The sequence below is a fragment of the Odontomachus brunneus genome, unplaced genomic scaffold (genome assembly GCF_010583005.1).
Source record: "Odontomachus brunneus isolate Ranch 3 - 2012 unplaced genomic scaffold, Obru_v1 Obru_scaffold_115, whole genome shotgun sequence".
NCBI classification, from domain to species: domain Eukaryota; kingdom Metazoa; phylum Arthropoda; class Insecta; order Hymenoptera; family Formicidae; genus Odontomachus; species Odontomachus brunneus.
Window position 1 is genome coordinate 371,266 of NW_022639565.1, and position 15,271 is coordinate 386,536.

The 15,271-nt window shown below is 39.2% G+C and overlaps 1 long non-coding RNA gene across 2 annotated transcripts in view; it reads right to left on the reverse strand.

Annotated features, from left to right (window-relative positions):
- Positions 1 to 13,339, reverse strand: part of LOC116849420 — a 30,747-nt gene extending 17,408 nt beyond the window's left edge. For both annotated transcript variants that reach the window (XR_004379133.1, XR_004379134.1), the window contains exon 1: positions 13,052 to 13,339. This is a non-coding gene — a long non-coding RNA (uncharacterized LOC116849420). The remainder of the gene's footprint in view (positions 1 to 13,051) is intronic.
- Positions 13,340 to 15,271: the final 1,932 nt, after the last annotated feature.

Below are 15,271 nucleotides of genomic sequence, written 5' to 3' on the forward strand. Positions count from 1 at the left end.
GGGGGGGGGGGGGACGCGTAGCCGGATCATGCAAACACGCGTGCGTGAGCACGTGCTCGAACATCACACCATAGCACTATCAACTGTGACGAACGTATTGGGAGTTGCCGTGTTATCTTTTAGATTATTCCGCGCCGATTTTTAATATCGCGTTTCGACTTCGCGACAATTGAGACGACAATTAAGATAAATTAAGACGCGTACTCCTCATGCGAGCAGGTGTTGCGGGCTTTACCGCGACAGGTAATTAGCGCGTTTCATTTACGTTTTTACTTGTTAGATAAAGAAACGTCGCGATCGAGTTCCTCAATGCCGATCAAATATCATCATCCATTTAATATTCCAGTATTATTACTTCTTTATTCGGTTGTCATTTAATTATTTTTATTGAGAAGCAACTCGAGCGTGCCTTTACGACGATTTCCATACCTCGTCTTGCTGTCGTGTGTAATTAATTGATACTACCGGATATTATTATATGGTTGTCGATCAGATATTAATATCATTATCCATTAATTAATCGAGTATTATTACTTCTTTATTCAGCTATGATTTAATTATTTCTTATTGAGTATTGGGAAGGAACTCGAGCGTGCCGTTACGACAATTTCTTTTCTTCGTTTTGTTGTCGCGTGTAACTAATTGATATTAAATTAATAAATTACTAAATTAAATTAAATTTATGTTACAGATACCCAATAGAACAGACGCAATCACGCAACTCTAAGGGATGCGATGCCTGAAGTATGCCGCGCCGGAGGATTCAGCTCAGGTCTGTCTGAGTCGGCTCGAAGGTGAGCTTTACTAATTTGTTTTTACAATTAGAAACCCGACAAAACTGAAAATTTTCTGTTTGGAATTGCGTTTCTTAATGTCTCCATCGTCGTGTAACTAATTAATACTCAATTAAATCTGTTTTTTTGTTGCAGAAACGAGCACTCGACTATAAGGGGATGCTGCGCTGGAGGATCCGGCTCGGGCCTGACAGAGTTGGTGCGAAGGTGAGTTTTACTAGTTTGAATTCATAATTCAGATAAATCCGATAAAACCGGAAATTCTTTTGTTTGAAATCGAGTTCCTTAATGTCTCCATTGTCTAAATTAAATCATATTGTCCATTGTCTAAATTAATTATAGCTTTCTGTCGCAGAGACGAAACAGACGACCAACTGACTTTTAGGGACTGCTGCGCCGAAAGATCTGGCTCGGGCCGAGCGGGGTTAGCTCGAAGGTGAGTTTTATTAATTAACATTTGTAATTAGAAATCCGACAAGATTGATAATTCTCTTGCTTGAAATCGAGATAATTTGAATTGAATCAAAGATCGTGTTAAATCGTAATTACACGCGGGGAGAATTCTTTCTGAGCAACATTACCACTTAAAAAATTTTGATTTGTTCTAATTAAGAAATTTATTTCCAACGTCGAGAAAAAGGAAAGTGGAATATTCCAAATGTGAATGTCTTCCGAAAAATTCTTCCATCGTGAAAAATATTGCGTTTATTTTTTTTTTAATCCTTCAAACTTCTTCACTCAAATTGTCATCAATGCGCGAATCTAATCGGCGAAATGACATTTTTCTGTTCCAGAAACGAAAACAGAATGTAGCTACCCTGATCGGCGGTTTGGTGAGTCAAAACAAGAAATATATTGATAATAGAAAGACAAAAAGTCTTTCGATGTAGTGTATGCTTATCAAACCAATGCGATTTACTTTGATGTAGTATGTGTACGTGCCGTCCAATAAAAATCACACTACTTGAAAAAATTGGAAGATCGCTTTTTCAAATAATAATATTAGTGATAATGCATATTTTATATTAATTTGACATAAATTTTCAAGTATTTTTCTTCCAATGTATATATATTTAGAAATTGATTAACATAGATTATTGATTGGTAAGACGATTTTTGTCGGAGGAAATTTTGATTAGTAAAATCCCAACACTATCTGGTAGGTGCTTAAAGTATTGAGTATACGTTCTGAAAATTCAAAATTTTGTAAAATTATTTAGTTTTATTGAATGCGATCTTCCAGGTGTCTCGAGCAGTGCGCCAACGCACAAAGGGATTGCGCCACAGAAAATGCTCAATCACATCACATCATTCATTATTAAGTAAAATTCGATATCGTGCGGTAACTGCGCGAAGCGATTTAACGTGATTATATAAACTGCTCGCAAAATTAATTTCACGATCGTCAGAAAATCTTCAAGTTTCAATTTTCACTTAGAGTTAGAGTCAGACATGCGAGCCGTTGTTTGTTTACTTGCGCAACGCGCGACAAGTTTCATCGCATGAAGACAGACGTCTCACGCAGTAACATTTTGTTCGCGTGAATTTTGAACAGAATCTTTATCGTCACAATTTTCATAGTTCTTGATTTTTCATTCACGCTCGCGTTCGTGATTATTAATTTGATAGGTTTGCAAATTTTACCAGATCGTATTTGCGGAAGACTCGTGAGCGACTTTTGCAGAAATATTGCGGAGTTGTTATCTGCAAGAGCATTGTGGAATTGTTTTCGCAAAAGTATTTCGGAGCTGTTATCCGCAAAAATATTGCGGAACTGTCTTCGCAAAAGTATTGCGGAGTTGTTATCCGCAAAAACATTGCGGAGTTGTTATCCGCGAAAACATTGCGGAATTGTCTTCGCAAAAGTATTGCGGATCTGTTATTCGCAAAAACATTGCAGCCTACTACGCTGCACCATCGAAACGTTACATTAGGAATATTCTGTGTCGTACGTGAGAATTTCGCACAGATTACTTCGCCGACGCGTCGAAAGATTTCGCGAGATCAGCCTTCGCGTTGCGTGTTCTCTACGCTCGCGGATTTCGTTTCCTTCATAGCGATTCGCGTCGCGTGTGTATCAAAGCGATACACTACAACTCGATCTGATCGGTACTGAATTCGTTGCATATTACTCGTCGTTTATCGGAAAGGCCGACATTTTCTCGAAAACGCAGTTCACGATATTTTATACGCAATTCGCAACTCGGAGTGTATCCCCTAAGAGAGACGGGATTTTTCGTGAAACTTCCGTTAGATTACCGTGGTCGGGAGTGAATTAGGCAATGTGGGACACGAGGACCATTGCAGTGTCAGATGCAGTGACAGGATGGCTGGTGGACCCTGGACACCGTGGGACGACGCGCAATGGTGAGCGCTCAATTTAGACGCTCATATAGTAGACACAAAGCGTCACTTTACGTAGATTGTATGCACGTAGACGTAAATCGCATTGGGTCCGACGGGAAGTAAAGTAAGAATAGGAATTTGCAATTCGCCGTAGTTACGTAAGAATGATCCAACCAAAGAATTTAGCTTTGAGATTTTCGCAATAGTTCAACGAGTTAAGCATTTCCATTTCTTTAAGAGTATTGACTAGCTCAATCCTTAGAAAAATGTTCAAAAAGACGCGACTGGTAAAAAATAAAATTGTTTCTTAATTCATTTGAAACATCTATAAGGCTTGAATTTTTTTGTTTGGATTAAAAAGATGTGAATGGAGTATCCCCAAGAGTATCCCCAAGAGTATCCTCAAGAGTATCGCAAAGAGTATCCCCAAGAGTATCGCAAAGAATATCGGCAAGAGTATCACAAAGATATCCCCAAGAGTATCGCAAAGAGTATTGCAAAAAGTATCACAAAGAGTATCGCAAAGAGTATCGCAAAGAGTATTGCAAAGAATATCGCAAAGAGTATCAGTATCGGAAAGAATATCGGAAAGAGTATCGGAAAGAGTATCGGAAAGAGTATCGGAAAGAGTATCGGAAAGAGTGTCAGAAAGAGTATCAGTATCAGAAAGAGTTTATTTAAATTAAATTGAAGCAGAGAGAGAGAGAGAAGGAGGGAGGGAGGGAGGGAGGGAGGGAGGGAGGAGATTGGGAGGAAGGAAGGCAGGGAGGAAGATGGAGAGAGAAAGAGAGGGGGAGAGAGAGAGAGAGGCGGAGAGAAACGGAGACAGAGATATTTACTCTCTCTCTCTCTCTCTCTCTCTCTCTCTCTCTCTCTGTCTTGCTCTCTCCTTCTTCCTTATTATTATTTTTTTTAAATTTATTTCTTTATTTACTATTTATATTTCGACGTCTGTGTACAGCTTACTTTATTTACTAGAACAATACAGGTGCACGCATTTAACTAATAAAAAAAAATAAAAAATAATAAAATAAATAATACATCAAACGCGCGAACTGTCACTCGACTCCACCGCGATGACAGATACAAGTCGGTAAATGGGTAATGGTAACACTCTCACCATTCTGCCATCTATCGGAGAAACATAGTCAACGGACATTTCTGTGGTGAGGAGACGATGTTTCTTACGCGAAATTTCACGATTTCGGACTTTGACCTAAAATAACTTAGCTTCTGAAGCACATAGAGCAAAAGCAAACAGTTTTATTGAGAAATGTAAACTCAAAGAATCGATTAAGTCCATCCAGAACTTCATCAATTCAACCGTTATATCCGAAACGAGAATCTAGCCTACATTCAACTAAAGTCGTCGCGTAAATATACACGGTTGGCCGCGTTGTTTCGCGCTTGCACTTGGCTTCGCGACACTACCGTGTCGCTTGATAGTGTTAGCATGTAGAGCAAATTTTAGGATAATATTTTACACCTTTTAAAGTAATTTTTGCTTTCGCAAAGATGTGTTTTCGAAAATAACGTGAAGTTGGACTATATCGCTCTGCATCGTCTCTCGGATCACAATGTGTGTTATTGTCACTTTACTCCCTTAGTAACACGCCTAGAATTTTGAAAATAATTTTACAATAGCCCAAATTCACGTTCATCCAACTTAGTTGGATCCAACGTTGGATCCAACTTAGCGTCGTAGGAACGTCGGGCTCTCGCACATTGGCCGAAAATCGATCATACTGCACGTTATTTATGTAACTGTTTTTTATTGTTTTCGTCTCATATCGAGAGATGCTCAACTTCATTTTTGCACGTATTTTTACTATGCAAAATATTCGATGTCGTGATAGTAACTGTTCCTTATCGTCTTATATTGATGGATGCAAACTACGCTTGTGCCTACAACACTCTTCTCTAAAAACTCTTTCTTTGATGCACCTAATACACAAGCGAATTGTGATGAAGAATTCATCACAAAAGTAGCAAGAGCCTATTTTGGAAAGAACGCTAATATCGGCAACGTGGCATTCATATTTACGTAACGTCTATGGTAAGAAAATTGAAATGACTACGTAGCACACACACTTGCAACATCTGTGAAAAGATGATAATGGTATCATATTACCGCCTATTTGACGATCTTCTTTATTCCATAAGTATCTATGTGTGCATAAATTCGATATTGTTGGTAAATGATAATAATGTTTTCTACTTTTTAATAATCTCTCTACGCTATCGACGCTTATCAAGTTTGTCGCTTGTTTCGGCACCCCTTTAAGTGCTCGATTAAAGAATTGCGGAAAACGAGTCGATTGTAAACAAAAAGCTGGTGTCTCGTTCGTGCGAATTACCGAAAATTATCGTTCGAATTATAAATGTCCTTTCCGCAAAAATCACAAAGCCCATTTCGTCGTTCAACTTGTCGTCTGAGCGCGTTAGGTCGGATGACCACGATTTTTCTCAGGGGAAATAAACAGCCACGAGCTCTCGCTGGCGATTATGCGGCGGAACTTTATGAGGTAGCGGGAAAGCGTAAGAATTGCGAGGCGTATGCGTTTCAGCTGGTGGCAAAACCGCGGGGGGAGCGTCCGACGGCGTTGTTGTTGTTGCGGGACCGACGACGTCGGTCAGCCGTACGTTTTCCGTGGCGTCGCGCGCGTCAGATTATGATTTTCCGCGAGGTCGACCGGAAAAATGAAAATTCTAGCAGATGCCTTGGTCCATTATGTCGTGGCTACGCGGAGGCACGATACGAGCCACTGCCGCAGCGGGTAACTGAAGAGAGCGTTAAGGTCTCGCACGCCCGAGGTCGCCGGCATATTCTCGCAGTCGCGCTTTTATGAACTTTTTATGGGGTCATTCTTCCCGACGTAGTATACGGGATCGCGATCTCCGCGACGAGATACGACACGCGTGTGCGTATGTCGTCGCGATGAATCTTTTCTGCTCTGACAGAGAAGAAGATCTGAACTGCCGTTTAAGATACATAAAGAATAACCACAAGTCGGAAAAATGAATAAATAATCATACACATTGCAGACTATAATCCGATTTTTGTTGAAATTGAGGGAATCGATATTTGATTTCATTGTGTCAAGATGTCTTATTTTAATTGCACACTTCGAATATCTCAAGAACAAAATGTCATAGGAGAAGATATGTTAAATAAAAGTTGTATAGGAGGGAAAGAAGATGGTGATATTTTTATTAGACATTTGTTAAAATTCACATCTAAAGATGTGATGGGATGTCAAGGTTAATTTTAATTTTTTTCTGTAATGTCTTGTTTTTGAGATATTTGAGGCATGCAACTCTCTAAATTGCGATACCCTGTACATCTTGTAGCATCATATATACGTATTTTACATTGATTAAAAAGAGCTCATTTTATATGTGTAATGGTAAACTAACAATCCTCTAGACGCAAACTATTCGAAAGTTCATCTCTTAACAATTTACTCTTTGAAAATACGTTTTATATAATCTTGTTCTCTCTTTTATCTCTTGACTTTGAAGTTCTCGGAAAAGGGACGTTATTGCTTTGCGTAAGCGGAAGTAGGAATGTGTGTCCATACGTTATAAAGCACGTCATTCCGTACATGTATGTACATGTATGTATGCGCTTGCTTCCTCTCTCTCTTTCTCTTTATCTTTCTCTCTCTCTCTGTCTCTCTCTCTTCCCCTCTTTCTCTCTGTGTTGGAGAAAGATTATAAATATCTTCCTCTGGAATCTTTCTAAGAGAACGAAAGAGAATATTGAATTTTCCGATCCTCTTGGGAGCTTCAATTACCATCTCTGCTTACAGAGAACTTTGTATTTCAAGAGTGACACTTGCCTCTCTCACGATCTTCTCGTGGAAGAGTCGCTCGCGCGTCGTTATAACGTCGCGAGAAACAATATTTTCTATCTGGCGCTCGAGCATATGGCTGATACGTTTACTCGCTCGGGCGTAAAAGATGCCATTGGGGAGAATGGAATTAAGGAGCGTTGGGCTCGACGAAGTGGAATGATCTAGGTGATAGTTGCCAGGAAGTTGTATTCTGGCGCTCGCGAGTTCGTATATTTTCTCGTGCCTCTTCGTATAAAGTACAAATACCTCGCGGTTATTATCCTCTCACAGTTAATCTTATTGTGCGCGTTTTACGTTAAAGCTCGGCAAAATTCTCTATAAAAATGTCACAGAGATATAGAAGAACTGAAGAATCGCTGATACAACTGAGATATAATAAACTACAGATACGACATCGCAAGCCATGCTTCTGCTCTTTTATTTTTCGCGAGCTTATCCGGACATTATGAAATCTTGCAATACCGCCACACACCACACACACACACACACACACACACACACACACATACATATATATACACATATATATACATATATATACACATATATATACATATATATACACATACATATACATATGTATACACATTATATATACGACATTTATTTTTCTAACTTTAACATTTCTAAATTTAACATTCTTAAAGTACAATTCCACGTTACCGATCAATCCCGAGCGATCAATTTACTCGAATTTACTTCCTGTGTACACGATACATCGTACCATTGGAAATCGAATAACGGAGAAACGGTGTTCAACGTCGCGCGCCGTTATTTATGGACAATGTGTATAATCGAGTAAATGAGAAGATGTTGTTTCTACCGCGCTACGCGCTCGCGAACGGAAAAAGTATCGGGGTCTTTTGCCAGGAGCGACGCGCGCGTTATGCGTTCTTGCGGCGCATGGAAAACCCCGCGCGCGGAGAACAGCGCGAGACGAAATTTGGTCGAGCAGTAAATCAGAAAGATATGATTTTTTCTTGTGCGAAGCTGGCCGGAAGACGAGTATCCGACCGGAAGAGGCGGCAAAGTCGGCGCTTACTCAGCGTCGTTCCGCGCTTCGGGTTCACGTGCGTCCCTAAAAACGCGCCAGGACTGCGTTTTAAGTAAAAATCGGGGCAGAGGACTTGTTTAACTGCGAGGAAGAAGGATTCGTTCCCGCGCAGGACGGGGAAAAACATTATCGCGGCTTTGCGCACGGTTAATCGCTCTTTGGGATTTATTTCTCGGTTAAATGTCATTTATCGAGGGCAGGCGAACATTTCTTTTTTTTTCTTTCTTTTTTTTATGCGTGTTGCCATATCATGACACGAGATACCACTGTCGTTTATCACTGCCGTCACGACAAGCCCTGCATCCAAATTTTAAATGACGGTATTAAATATCGACCGTTATACCGTAAAATTTACATATATACTGGAAAAACGTTGAACGAAGATACTTTTGGTAAACGGTTAATAACGGTTAAATAAATGAATATAAAGTATATATATATGTATGTGTGTGTGTGTGTGTGTGTGTGTGTGTGTGTGTGTGTGTGTGTATGCATATACACGGAGAGAATATGATAGTAAAAATTACAATACGATTTTAATAGTCCGGGAATAGACTGGCTATTACGAAAATTATAATAAAACATGGTAAAAATGACAATAAACATGATAATTCTTACTACATTTATAGTAATTTTTACTATGTTCATGATCGCTTTTACTATGTTTTATTATAATTTTCATCATAGTGTCAGTCTATTTCCGAAGTACTAAAATTGTAATTTCTACTACAATATTTTTTCCGTGTATTCATATGATATCGCTCATTACAGTTTTTAAACATTGTCTCATTCGAGGAACATTTATTGCGCGAGTAATTTTCTGAAACGTACAGGAGGGCGAGGGGTGGAGGAGGAAAGTGAAATATGGAAATGAATAAAAAATATTGACGTGGACATTAATTTACATTAAAAATTATTAAGAGCTAACGAGTCACTTTGCATTATACGTTTAGCCGCGTTACCTTAAGCTTATAATGACCATCATTAAGTTATTACCATTAAATAATGATATGTGAATATTACGAGAGTACATATGACATTAATATTTGAAACAATTCTCATAAATAATTTCCAGACGTTTATTTGACACTTTTCGCCAGTGCAACGAATATTATGTGGTGATATATATCACATATCGTGCGGTAAAGGATTAATGGTGCTCGTACCGTTTCATAATTTAACGCGATTATTTATGCAACGTATGTCGCGCACGGCCCTTTCTCATTAATTGGTAATTTCCATCTTTTAATCCCTTAAATGAATAATTTGGTGCGAGACTATCTTCATCGGCGCGGATGTGGTTAAATAAGTAACAATCTCATTAGAAAATTCTCGCGCACTTGTTCTGCTTGATTACGTATAAATCATCGATACTTTTCTCCTCACGGGTAAACGCAAAAAAATTTACAGAACATGTTTATATCTCTGTCATTTTAGTCGCTGCTGCAAAGCGGCGCTATTTGACTGCTAAAATATCGATATACAAATATCCGGAATTGATCGATGCAAAATGGTCGCCTCTAATTAATGTCATAATATCGCGCTGTCGACAGCGAATATGCAGTCAAACGGGCCATCCACGTTTCTGCAACGTACCTTTTCATGTTGATGCTGTTTTCGTCGAAGTGTCGGCTTCAAAAACGGCGGCGCATTACCGCGAATTTGGGGTGCAAGCGACCTCGACGCGCGAGGGTTTGAGGGGAAGTTTTATTGCGGACGCGTGAGCAGTTTAACGTCGCGCACGGCCGCTGTGATTCCAGGGCCGATTCCACCTATATCCAACGAGTGCAGGATGCAAATTGCATCGGGAAAAAATTTAAATTTTTCAAAAACGTGAGTACTTTACTGTATCTCAACAACCGTTCAGATTGTCAAGTTATCATAACCATAAATTTGAAGACTGAATTATACATCGCAAGGTTTTATCTCTGCAGTGAAGTTAAACGTTGCCACAGATTGGACAACGCGTGCAAATATTTTCCAGCTGTGCTCCGGAATTGTATGGATTTGTTGAAGATTTGTGGAAATTTATAGGGAAATATATTAGTGCAAAAAAAAAATTAGTCGTTTAATTGCGCTGTACTTAACACGCAGTATGAATCTAACATATCAGGCGACTCGCGCAAGGGCATCGTAGAGCTCAGGATCGGCCCTGGTTTCGTCGCGAAACGGATATTTCACACGCGTGTAAAATGTGTGTGCGCGCGCGCGCGAAGCCGACGTCGCCGTCGCTGGAATGAATGACATTAAATTTAACGCTGCCAATTTATCGAGGCGCGCGCCGCAGCCGCGTTGACGTGCCGTATACCCTCTCGCTCTACCTGCGTGTATACGCGCGAGCGTATGCTCAAGGTTAATTCACATTTGCGCCTATACGTTGACGAAGTTTTACGACCACTATGACATCACTGTATGATATACTGAAATTTTGATTAAAAGCAAGATTGGCATTATGGTAGGATCAAGAAATTTCATGCTTTTCTACAGCACATACGTTATTCATATTATTCACACATTTGTTACATATGTATATTCAATGTTGCTAACATATAAGTACGATAAAATAAAATACAATCGATTATTTTATCAGAAATGAACACGCGCAAATGATTGACGTTTAATGAGCGTGCGAAATCACGTCGGGAAAATTGTACGGAACAATTGAGGAACTTTTAAGGAAGCTTTCTGAAAGACCGTTCTTTGTGGAGGTATCGTTAGTGTGAATAACGCTTTAAACAAGCTGTATGCTCGCGAGTGGCACGGAGCCCGATTGCAAACGTGCAGGTATTATTTGACAGAACATTCGATGTGCTGCATAATATATGGAGTGTGGCATGACGCCGTCGTAATTGATTGTAGCACTGTGCGGTTTGGCACCCGCTGGCCGGAAGTGTTCGCAATTACTACAATGGAACCGCGCAAAGTTAATGACAAAATATTCATTTCCGGAATGGTAATTCGCGGCCGGCCGCGCTACGGGAATCCATTTTCGGCGGGGTCTCCGGCACGGAAACCGCCTCAAAAATCCACCCGGAAGTGGGTGCGCGCGCGCGCGCGTTCCAATACAGAATTTTGATCGCGCTCAATTGTGGCACGGTAATAGTCCTTTATTCGCCTCGTGATTTTAGGACGTCGCTACGATAAATCAGTAGCGAAGTATCGGAGAGCTATCTGCGGTTAAATATTATATATATGACCCATATATAACTAAAAGATATGCATATAAAGTGAGATATTTAAATTGGAATTTCTATAAATATGTGTGTGAAGAATATAGTATAGTAAAACAAAAGTAATGGCTTATAGTGACTATCATTAAGTTATTACTATTAAATAATGATATTCCATTATTAGTCAAAACAAAAATGTTTCAGACAGAAATTATACAGTTTCAAGGGAAACGTATAATAATGTTATTGGCTTTGAGTTTGTGGTGGACGTGTCAAGGTCTGTTCAAGGCCAACTTGAATTTCTTAAATAGAATAGTGTGGCTCTTTTTAACGTAAATTTCCTACAAACTTTTCCGCGAACTTAAGATCTTGGCGCACCCACCGTAAGATCAAGCAAATAGCATTATCATACGTTCTTGAAAGCCTACAACTTTTATCTAAAAACATTTTTTTTTTATTTTGCTATATTCATATATTTAAAAGACTCAATTTAAATGCATCCTGTATGTACGCGGTGTCTCAAATATACATATAGTATTTTATGTTGGATTTAAAGCAGTTTTATCGAGCGACGATTAATCGAAAGGCAGATTAGACGTTATCACGCTACGGAAGAAGTTGGCGCGTTCCTTCTTATCCTAGTTAGCTTCATTTACACGATTTCACTTACACCTGCAAACGACGGAGCTTTTTCTGACAGCGAGAAATGGGATTCTCTAATTTCTCTCAAGCGCAAGTCGCCGCCCGCTTCGTAAACTTTTGTGTCGCTCGACACTTTAAGTTAATTTCTTGAAAATAATTTATTAAGGACCGACGGGTGGAAATGGCTGCTGGCCCTACGGTTAAAGAATCCGGTGTGGGTTTGCTGGACCTGCGTTTAATTGTTAATTGCGCGTCACTTTAGCCCGCCAAAACTTTCTCGAATTCGTTTACGTGCCGCGCTGACACAATTCCCGATGTAATCGGTCGCGGAGATATCGCAATGAAAATCGGAGCCGGTAATAAATCGCGCGAGATTCGCCACACGGACAAACACTAAAGAGGACGTATTTGGCCGGCAGTACATCGCCGGAAGCGTAACATTTTTTCCATGCCGTGCTCTCAACTTTAAAAGTCGCGAGTGGCGGCGCGCGACGGAAACCAAAACGCGTATCCAGTTTAAAATTTAAGCCGGACTCGAATTTCCAGCCGACCAATTAGCGGCGCCGAATTGGCACTAATACCGGGATTAATGCACTGATCAATTTTCGCGCGACAGCTGTGAAAACGGAACGAGCTCTGAAACAACGTATTCCCGTAACATACGCACGTACTGTTGATTTTCGATCTTGCAAACGAGCCTCTTTCAATGTTGTCGATAGGAATGAAAAGGCGTGCGCGCGTTGCAGCGTTTCCCTACGTGACTATCGTTCGTATAATTCGGCATTCATACTAGTGCATCTGACTAAACGAAAATTTGACAAATTAGCGCCTCGGCAATATCAGCGCGAATAAATTTTTTGGGAAAAGTCATTTTGATGAATCGAATTATGTTGCGGCAGAGAAAGAACTGTGGTTTGTTAGGCCAAATTTACAATGCGCTCTGTGCTTCTTTTTTCTTTATTTCTTCCTTTAGCCAGAATTTAAACCTTTAGCCAGAAAAGACAGAAAACGAGAAACAGGAAGCAAAGAGCATTTTAGATCAGGCTTTACAGCACACATTGTAAAATTGTACGTTATCGTGCGTAAGTGCGACATGCAAAATATGATACCCAAAATTGTACGTTATCACACGTTTAGCATTAAATTTGCGGCTGTTTGTTATTACAAAGAGACTGAACTGTCACTCACCGATTTTTATGTGTTTTGGGATGCATTATAAAGCGGCAACAAAATATTTGTCCCATACATTTTGTATTGTTTATCTTGACGTTTAAAGGTAAAAGCAACATTGTATCCGATACTGCGAAGTAAATGGCCGATGATAAATTTCAAAAATAACATTTTGAAATTTTAATTTTGAAAAAAGGAAATAATATGCACCTTGCAGAGTCACATAGTAATCCTTTTATACGGTGCCACTGTCTCCCCACACACATTACTAATTACTCTTATATTGAATACTGCACACAGAATATTTCCCATACTATTTCTTAACTGTATTTGGCCTTACTGTCAAAATACAGCATCTTTTATACTCTTGAGAATTCCTAGGAAAAAAATATACGTTGAGTAATTCTTACAATCACTTTTTTGATTGTACTATCTTGTTTATTTCGAAAAAGATAAAGAGAAAAGATTATGTATCACAAAGAACAGGTCCTCTCTATGCTCTCGATAATTGTCTCGTTATCGGTAAGACAAGTGTATGATAATGTATTCCTATCCCTTCCTATTGTATTTTTTTCCTTCTTATTAAAGATATATATTTATCAACAGTCTAATGATAGTATTTGTACGTATGCTTGTAGCAGTTTTTCCCGTTCAAAGTGGTTTAATAATCATCTTTTTTATTATATTAAGTACTTATCTTCTCGCTTTATCTCTAATTGTGGCGAAAGGCTATTTATTTATATAATAAATTCAGAAAGAAATTTTTGAATGCTTTTTATAGCGAGACTCGATATTATTTGAGATTTATTATCGTTTATTTGCCTTGCAGAATCGCATATGATGTGGAATAAGCCGCAGTCAGGTATTGCGTAAGAGCTGGGCTAAACGTATTGCATGACGTGAGGCATATAGCATATACTTACATCACATTTGTCAAATATGCACTTTCGAAAGTCAAGATTGTTATATATGGTTGAATTCAGTCTAAAATTATTTTAAAAATCTTGGTTCACACACACACACACACATACACACATACATACATATAAAAGTTTCAAAATTCACGAAAATAATAGGTGGGAATGAGTTAAACAATTTGATACTGTTGGAAAATCTGAGCACACAGAATTGCGAAGGATATAAAATACCATAAAATTTTGTTATAAACTATTTGTTCATATACCTCATAGTTTCTGTAATATTCTCGAAAAATGAGATTTCTTTTCATTGGCAATCCTTCATCGAAATAAGGGTTAGATAAAAAAAATATGGCTTTAGTGTTTCTTACTGCTTTACAACAAATCCAAAGTTTATCAAAATCGATGAAGGACAGTTCTGCTTCTTTCCTTGTTAGATGATTCTTATTTAATGATACCCAACATTAGAAGATTGTATTTCAAGTGAAAGTAATGATACTCGGATATATATCTAATCCTAGATCCATTCTTTTGATCTTTAAATATGAATATTTAAGCTTTAAACATTATATACACACACACATACACACACACACATACATGTTCTACGTTGAAAGTTTAAATATATTCATGTTTAATAATTAAAACAATGACAATGTTCTAGAATGTCCGGCGAATTAGTATGTTTACTTTAATCGCGCACTTAAAGATCCAGCCGTGAAAATATCATTAGACCCTTCATTCTTCAATTTGCAGACAAAATTTGTTGTAAATTGAAAAATAGAGATTCTTTTCCCCGAGTTATTAGATAATTTGTAGAATACACAGTTGATCCGAAATATTTGCGCGATGCGCATTTCTCGCTAATGTGGTACAAGGTGCTGCTAGTTGCGCTTGTTGATGTAAGCAAGGTTTCGTTCGAGGGTTGGCGGAACGGGGATACGGATGTATACGATTTCCCGCTCGGCGGAATCTCCCCGGGGAAGATGCAGTTATCCCGATTACATTAATCAAGATTCGGAAGGCTCGTTCTCGCATGAAGCCTCGCAGGTGCATGCCGCTCGTGCACGTCGGCATAACGCCGACTGGAAACTTCGGCGCCAACTATTCGTTCGACTAAGGAAGGCGTGATGGCGAGGGTGAGAGAGAGAGAAAGAGGGAGGGGGTTCGTAGGGGCGCTTAAACTTACGTCGGAATCCTTCGCGTTACCTCGTCGGCCAACTCCCCGGTGCTCATAAATCAGGCAACTTTACAGAACGTCCTTAGCCGACGACATCGTCGCTTTCGTCGGGTACACAGCCTCTCACGCAGGACTAGACTG